The sequence below is a fragment of the Phalacrocorax carbo genome, chromosome Z, assembly GCF_963921805.1.
Source record: "Phalacrocorax carbo chromosome Z, bPhaCar2.1, whole genome shotgun sequence".
Taxonomy (NCBI): domain Eukaryota; kingdom Metazoa; phylum Chordata; class Aves; order Suliformes; family Phalacrocoracidae; genus Phalacrocorax; species Phalacrocorax carbo.
Window position 1 is genome coordinate 85,650,545 of NC_087548.1, and position 7,997 is coordinate 85,658,541.

Here is a 7,997-nt window from a genome sequence, read left to right on the forward strand (position 1 = left end):
CCCTGACTGCTGCTTTTGGTTATGCCCTGTTGGTGGTCATAGTGCATTAGCTTCTCATGGCAGAGAATGACCCATTAGGTACCCTGCAGTACCCCTTAGGTACCCTGAGGTACTACATGCCTTCCTTGCCTCAATCTTTAACAGTAAGACCAGTTACAGACAGGGTATTCAGTCCCTGGATCTGGAAGGCAGGGACAGATTGCAGAATAAACCCCCCATAATCCAGGAGGAAGCAGTTTACGACCTGCTGCTCCACCTGGACACTTGCAAGTCTATGGGGCCGGATGGGATCCACCCGAGAGCACTGAGGGGGATGACAGAGGAGCTTGCCAAGCCACTCCCCACCATTTACCAGCAGTCCTGGTTAACAGGGTAGGTCCCAGACGACTGGAAGCTTGCTGATGTGACACCCATCTACAAAAAGGGCTGGAAGGAGGATCCGGGGAACTACAGGCCTGTCAGCCTGACCTTGGTACCAGGGAAGGTTATGGAGTGTTCATCTTGAGTGAGTTCACCAAGCACATGCAGGACAACCAGGGGGTCAGGCCCAGTCAGCATGGCTTAATGAAAGGCAGGTCCTGCCTGACCAACCTGACCTCCTTCTATGACAGGGTGACCCACCTAGTGGATGAGGGAAAGGCTGTGGATGTTGCCTACCTGGACTTTAGCAAAGCCTTTGGCACTGTCTCCCACAGCATCCTACTAGAGAAGCTGGCAGTTCATGGCTTGGATGGGTGTACTCTTCGCTGGGTAAAAAACTGGCTGGATGGCTGAGACTAGAGAGTTGTGGTGAACAGAGTGAAATCTAGTTGGCAGCCAGTCACGAGCAGGGTTCCCCAGGGCTCAGTGTTGGGGCCAGTCTTGTTTAATATCTTTATCAATGATACAGATAAGGGGATTGAGTGCACCCTCAGTAAGTTTGCAGATGACACCAAGTTGGGCAGGAATTAACGATTAATGATTCTATGATTCTATGATTAACCTCTGTACTAATTTTTCATGGTTTCTAGATACACTGATGTGTTTTCTCAAGAAGAGAAAGCTATCGTATCTGGTCATAGGAAAGCCCTTCTCTATTTTAGTCTGGGATCTCTGAACAGTTAAGTTTGGTAACACCCACCTGTACATTGATCCAAACTAGACACGCTTCTTCCGTTGACCATTATTTCAGGGACAAATACATAGCCTTCAGACTCAGTGGGCCAAACACTTCAGGGCACAACAATGAGGTTTACAGCCAACTCCTGGCTGCCTTGGGGAGGCAGAGAACTGGTGTATTCCCTCCCTGTGACAGACATCCTCTCAGATTAATATAGCCACAGAAATTCTACAGAGAGTAGTAATGAAGCAAGAAACTGAGTGGCTAGTACAAACTGCTGCACATTGCTATTTGCACTAGCAGAAGCAGTTTCTAAACTAAGGCCATAAGCTCAAATTTGCCTTTGATAAAACTGGTCCAGTGTACTGACGTCTACCAGTCCTGGAGCTCTGCAAATATATGTCATTCCAGGAATCAGTAAAGTGAGTGGCTCACCCTGTATCTTCCTTTTAAAAGCTCTAGTTCAACAATATGAAAATGGTAACTCACCCAACCTGCTCCTTGTGCATGTACCCTCTGCTGTTGTTGGCATGTTTTTAGTCCTACTGACCTGAAGAACTGCCTCATTAGAGGGTTTGGCTCAAATGTGGTTGATTCATTGACTTTAATTACACCTAAAAACATTCCTTCTTCTGAAGATGTAAAGGCTACATCAGTTTCCAGACCCCAAACTGAACCTGACGGTCTACAATTCCTCTATCAAATCAGGTCATTTGCCACTGTAACATTGCGCCTTCCAAGACACGGAACGCCTGTTGCCACATATCATTTTCATTACTCATTCAAACACTGGAAAAAAAACTGTGGGCTGCAAGTGAAGAAAACACAAAATGAAACAGAAAATATGTCTGCATCTACAAGAAGTCATGAAGAATATAAACTCGTATTTCAGCAAGGAAACAGAATTATTATAGCCACCTTTCACACTATGTCTTCTGGTCAACTTGCAAGATTTGTGTGTCCTGAGCTTCTCTCTTGTGTCTTCTGCTCAGGCAGTAAGTTCTGCACACTGAGGACATTGTTATGCTGGAACACTGCACAGGACAGCAGGCTGCTGGTCCATTGCAGGAGCTCCGCTGTAGCAGAAATATTAGTAAGTTAACCTCAGAATAACAAGATACAACAGAGATGGCTGGAAGCTGACATAAATGAGGCACAAAACAACAGCTGCACCTCTTCTCCTCAGCACCCTCCCAAAAGACAACACTCCCCCTAACTCATGTTTTCTAACAAGGACGAGACGACAGGACCAACATTTGCTGATGTCTCTTTCTGTCCCAGGGATGGAGGACCATTTCTGGCCCATTTCACTACTGGCCTGTGTAGCAATGGACAGAAAACAGGACCATGAAATTCAACCAGGAGTTCTTTCACTGAGTATTCTCCTGGCTGTTCTTTCTTATGCCACACAGTTCAAAACTGCTCCTTCAGCCACACTGCTCCGATATCTGCCTCTGAGCAGCATCTCTGAATGAAAAATGAGTACCCTTGAAATCAGGCTGTGTTCTCTGAAGTAAACTAGAGCTTGTAGAGATGGGAAATCTGCTCACTTTCCAGAAGGTGACTGGGAAATAACCCAGTACAGAACAAGTAGAAGCACAGCAGTTCTGCAGCTTGAAAGACACACAGAGGACATATCAAACCAAGGCCTGAGCTTGGTCTTGCCTAAGCAAGGTCTATGCTTAGTATGTTCCCTTTTAGTCTCAGAATTTCAGTGTTTCTGACAGTTGGCTCCATAGACACTGCAACCACCTTCTGAATTTGAATTAATCTCTCTTCTGAGTAGCATAAAGTTCTTTGGCTTTCCCACATCCCTTCAAATGCTCTAACATTCCTCTTGGAGCCATGGGGAATGTCCTGCTTGCAGCTGGTTCTTCCTCCTAAGAGGCTCGCTGTTTCGATGCCTAGAAGTCACCTGCTTCAGCTACTGATGCACTGAGATCAGTTGTTCTCTGGGGCTTTCTCATTACCTCCATGTGCAGTTCCACCCTCTACCCCTGCCCCATATCTTTTATTTCTTTACAGAAGGGACAGCCTTTCCTTTCTACGCTTCTGCTGTGCTTCACAAAACAGAATTTATGAAGAAAGTCTCAACCTGCAGGACAAGGAGGAAAAGCTTGAAGAACAAGCATGAATGCTTAAAAAACCCAAAATGGAATACTGGAAGAGAAAAAAAGATGCACATTTTTTGTTCCAAACCAGAATTTTTGAGCCAAACAATAGGAGACTTAGGAGAGGCAGTTTAGGCAGATATTCTCCTATAATAGTGCCAAATGCTCCCAGAGAATTCTCCCGGAAAAACTGGCTGCTCATGGTTTGGACAGGTGTACTCTTCGCTGGGTAAAAATAATGGCTGGATGGCCAGGCCCGAAAAGTTGTGGTGAACAGAGTGAAATCCAGATGGCTGCTCTTCACAAGTGCTGTTCCCCAGGTCTCAGTGTTGGGGCTGGTTCTGTTTAACATCTTTATCAATGATCTGGATAAGGGGATTGCGTGCACCCTCAGTAAGTTTGCACATGACACCAAGCTGGGCAGGAATGTTGATCTGCTCAAGGGTAGGAAGGCTCTACAGAGGGATCCGGACAGGCTGGATCGATGGGCTGAGGCCAGTTGTATGGGGTTCAACAAGGCCAAGTGCCAGGTCCTACACTTCGGTCACAACAAACCCATGCAACGCTACAGGCTTGGGGAAGAGCAGCTGGAGAACTGCCTGGAGGAAAAGGACCTGGGGGTGTTGGTTGACAGCTGGCTGAACATGAGCCAGCAGTGTGCCCAGGTGGCCAAGAAGGCCAATGGCATCCTGGCTTGTGTCAGGAATAGTGTGGCCAGCAGCAGTAGGGAGGTGATCATGCCCCTTGTACTCAGCACTGGTGAGGCCACACCTTGAATATTGTGTTCAGTTTTGGGCCCCTCAGTACAAGAAGGACATTGAGGTGCTGGAGCGTGTCCAGAGAAGGGCAACAAAGCTGGGGAAGGGTCTAGAGCACAAGTCTTATGAGGTGCGGCTGAGGGAACTGGGGTGGTTCAGTCTGGAGAAGAGGAGGCTGAGGGGAAACCTTATCGCTCTCTACAACTACCTGAAAGGAGGTTGTAGCAAGGTGGGGGTCAGTCTCTTCTCCCAAGTAATGAGTGATACAATGACAGGAAATGGCCTCAAGCTGTGCCAGGGGAGTTTTAGACTGAATATTAGGAAATATTACTTCACTGAAAGGGTTGTCATGGATTTGAACAGGCTGCCCAGGGAAGTGGTTGAGCAACCATCCCTGGAGGTATTCAAAAGATGTTTGGATGTGGTGCTTAGGGACATGGCTTAGTGGTGAACTGGCAGTGTTAGGTTTACAGTTGGACTGCATGATTTTAAAGGTCTTTTCCAACCTATACCATTCTGTGAAGCTGTGAAAACACAAAGTAGCAGCCTTCTTTCTCATGGTGACCCCCCAGGGCACATAAACACCTGCATGTGTGCTGAGTGGGACAGTATTATCCAGCCTTTTGCACAGACCCGTCATGCATGTATAGCTGGCACCTCTTCCTTGCTTCAAAGATGTCCTACAAAAGCTCAGACCTGAGTCCTCCTCCACCCTGCCCTTTTGCAACTATTTTTGAGCCAAGCCCTTCAGCACGTCACTAAGCAGCTTGAGTGAGCTAGGATCCTAATACACAAAGATCCTTAAAATCTCTCATAGGAAACAGACTTGCCAGGTATTTGCATGGCCAACTGACCCATCCAGACAGTGATTGCTTGGGGTCTCAAAGGAAACCTGGGTGGGTGATTCTGGCTCTTCAGGAACAACAGTAACATGAAGATCAGGGCCTTGGCAAAGCTCAGAGCATGCAGCCACATGGTGGTACAACAGACAGTGTTGGGATGTGCATTGTGTCCTGCATGGAGGAGCAGAGGACAAGGAGAACTGCCACCCTTCACTCTCTGTAAATCATGCACCCTGCCACAGCAGCAAGAATACTGCTTCCCCACCAGCCTCCTTTTCCACAGCCTCCCTTTCAGCCACTGCAGCAGCACAGCAGGTTCATATATTCCATCCCTGCTGCAAATAAGGACAACATAGACCTGATCTCACATCACTCAGTTCTTGTCTGCCCCAAAGTGGAGTGGAAAGTTGGTAGCAGCCCACCACACGAGGAGATGACGCTGTGAAGAAGTGTGTGCTGACTGCACAGTCACACAGAAGGCACCAAATGGAGAAGTATTCAGCCAGCTAGCCCAGTATTGACTGGCAAGGGGGAAAAAAAAAACCCAATCAAACCAGCTTTCAAGGAGAATACCTCATTTTTTTTTCACGTCCTTACATGGAAAACATTAATTCATCAAACTGAAATTTTATGATTTACTAAAGTTTTACTGGTTAATTATGAAATTACATCTTTGTTTTAAAGTGTTCACTACTATCAAAACTGCAGAAGCAGTAGTGAGAATCAGCAGGTCTCCACTCAATGATGGCAGAGAACTGCATGAACAGAAATAAGTTGCAATAAGCTGTCATAAAACAGTTCTGGATGTGGTCCACCCGTATCTTCACTCATTTGTGCTTTTGGAAGCATCTAAGTAAGTACTTCTTGTAATGGATGCCAGTCAGTAGTGTGGCAATCTCAAGGAAGGCAATAATACAATCCAAATAGTGTATAATGTGCACTGTCCTCCCCCAGCCCCTAAAGCACAGTACAGTAATGGATACTGTCAAAAAGCTGGGACACTTCAGTGCTCCTCAGGGTGAACAGAGGTCTGCTGCTTGTGATTCACTTGCTCACTGCCCACGCCACAAGGCTTCAGCATACAGAGCATTATGCATGTGGCAAGCACCCCTTGAAGGCTAAGAAGGATCTAACCATCGGTGGGAACACAATCCTTGCTCTTCTGCTGCAATTTTCTTCCCATCGCACCTTGCAAGAGCACACACTGCTGAGACAGCACCACGCCAAAATCCAGACTTCCTCAGAGTAACCAGCAGAGAGAACAAGGATAACCTAGGTTAAATTACCTCTGGCTCACTTCAGGATATTCAGCATGGTGGCTTTTCGTATACAGCTTTTTGATTCTGCCAGAGATATCAGACAGGCTACCTGAGAGCAACCAGAAAAACGGGAAGCCTAGGGGGAAGTAGATGGGAGGAGATAAGGGGCAGGTCTGATGCCAGCTGTCTGTGCTGAGCTCCCAAGAACTGGGACACAGTGAGAAAGATGTCCCATCTTCCACCTTCTCCCACAGACATTGCCAGAGGTCATCAAGCCAGCTGAGGAACATTCCTTTCTTCTGCCTTTCAGGACTCCCTTGCACCTGCACCTCTCCACAAAGCTCCCAAAACCTCCTGTGGACGTAAGGTGAGTGGACTTAGCAGCGGAGGGGAGGACACCCAGCTGTGTGCAACACAGAGGGTGCACATACAAGATCTTTCTGGAACACACCATCTTCACATCAGCAGTAACAACTCATTACAGCCCAGCCACCTGCATACTGATGTTCCCAGAGGTCCTGATCTAGAGTTGTACTGATGGCTGGAAGTTTCATATTCGGTTTGATTTTTACCATGAGAGTGAAGTATCTGACCTTTACAGGGGCAACAAAACCACCCTTGATCACCCTTTATTCATGATCCCAGGTGTGTCCTTACGAGGGAAATAGAGAAGAATTCAAGTTTTTTTGTTGGTTTTAAATGTCCTGAAATTTGGGGCCTAATTTGTTCTAAATACTGGGAATCAGCAGCTATGACACAAATATTACTGTGAGAATATGTGTATTTAGAGCAGATGCAGAACAACTACATTTTCTTCTTTACAAAATACTCTCTTCTACCAGAAAAGCAGATGACCAGCATTTGCCTTACCACTGTTGCTGCCAGCCCTGCTGATGGTGCCAGTGGAAGATGAAGCCAGGCTTGGAAGCAGGTACCCAATTATTTTAACTTGCTCTCTGTTGGGTTTGAGGAGCACATATCAGGAGCCAGTACAGCTACACAAAGATTAATGCAGTACTCCTGCCTCATATGTGACTTTACTAAGGGAGTAAAGGGCCTTTAAGGCTTCTTCCATGTCCCATCTTCAGGTCAGCTCCCCAGCTACTCTACAGTAAGTAATACCTACGGCAGAGATAATCAGGACAGTAGGCAGCTCTGGCCTCTTAAGCTCCAGCTAATCCTATGCAGCCCTCACAGGAGGCCTCACCATGTGCAACAAGGTGGTTTGATCAAGGAAGACAGAAACCCTGCCTCTGGCCACCCTACCATGCCAGGGACCCTAACACTAGCAGCAACCTCCATAGCAGCTGCGGGGGAGACTATTCCTTTTGCAGATGTGTCTACAAGTTCAACACATCTGTCTCCCTTAACTGGAAAAGCTTTAGGGCTTGCAGTCAAAATTTGTGGTGTTGAAAATAAAGGCAGTAAGATTCAATGGCAGTGAGTGGCCTGAAGTGTAAATACAGTACTCTGTGCTGGTCCCCTTTGCTTTTCATTGAAACCAAAACTCTTTTTGGACAAATGGTCAAAACCTGTGCACTGGGTTGGATCTTTAAAAAGGAGTCTGCTGTTCCTCAGGAGGGGCTCCCAGCTTCAAAGATGGCCTTCTGTCCTCTTGCAAATATTCCTTTATGGGGCTGATGAGTCTCCCAAAAGCAGCAAGACTGCTGGCACTAACACCCTTCATTTCTGCTAATGCAGCCTCAGTGTCTTAACTTTCCTCTTATCCTTTGACTGATGGCTAGTTCCAGACCAGAGCGCTTGGGCTTCAAAGTAATCACAGTGATGTTGAACTTCAGCAGTTCCCCTGGACAAAAAGCAGAGGTGTCTGTGCTGTGCATGCCTTGCTATGAGGATGCTGCACACTACAGCTGTGGAAGCCAACTTCCAGAACAAGCTGTGAAAAATACAAGACAGGGTTGTGCATT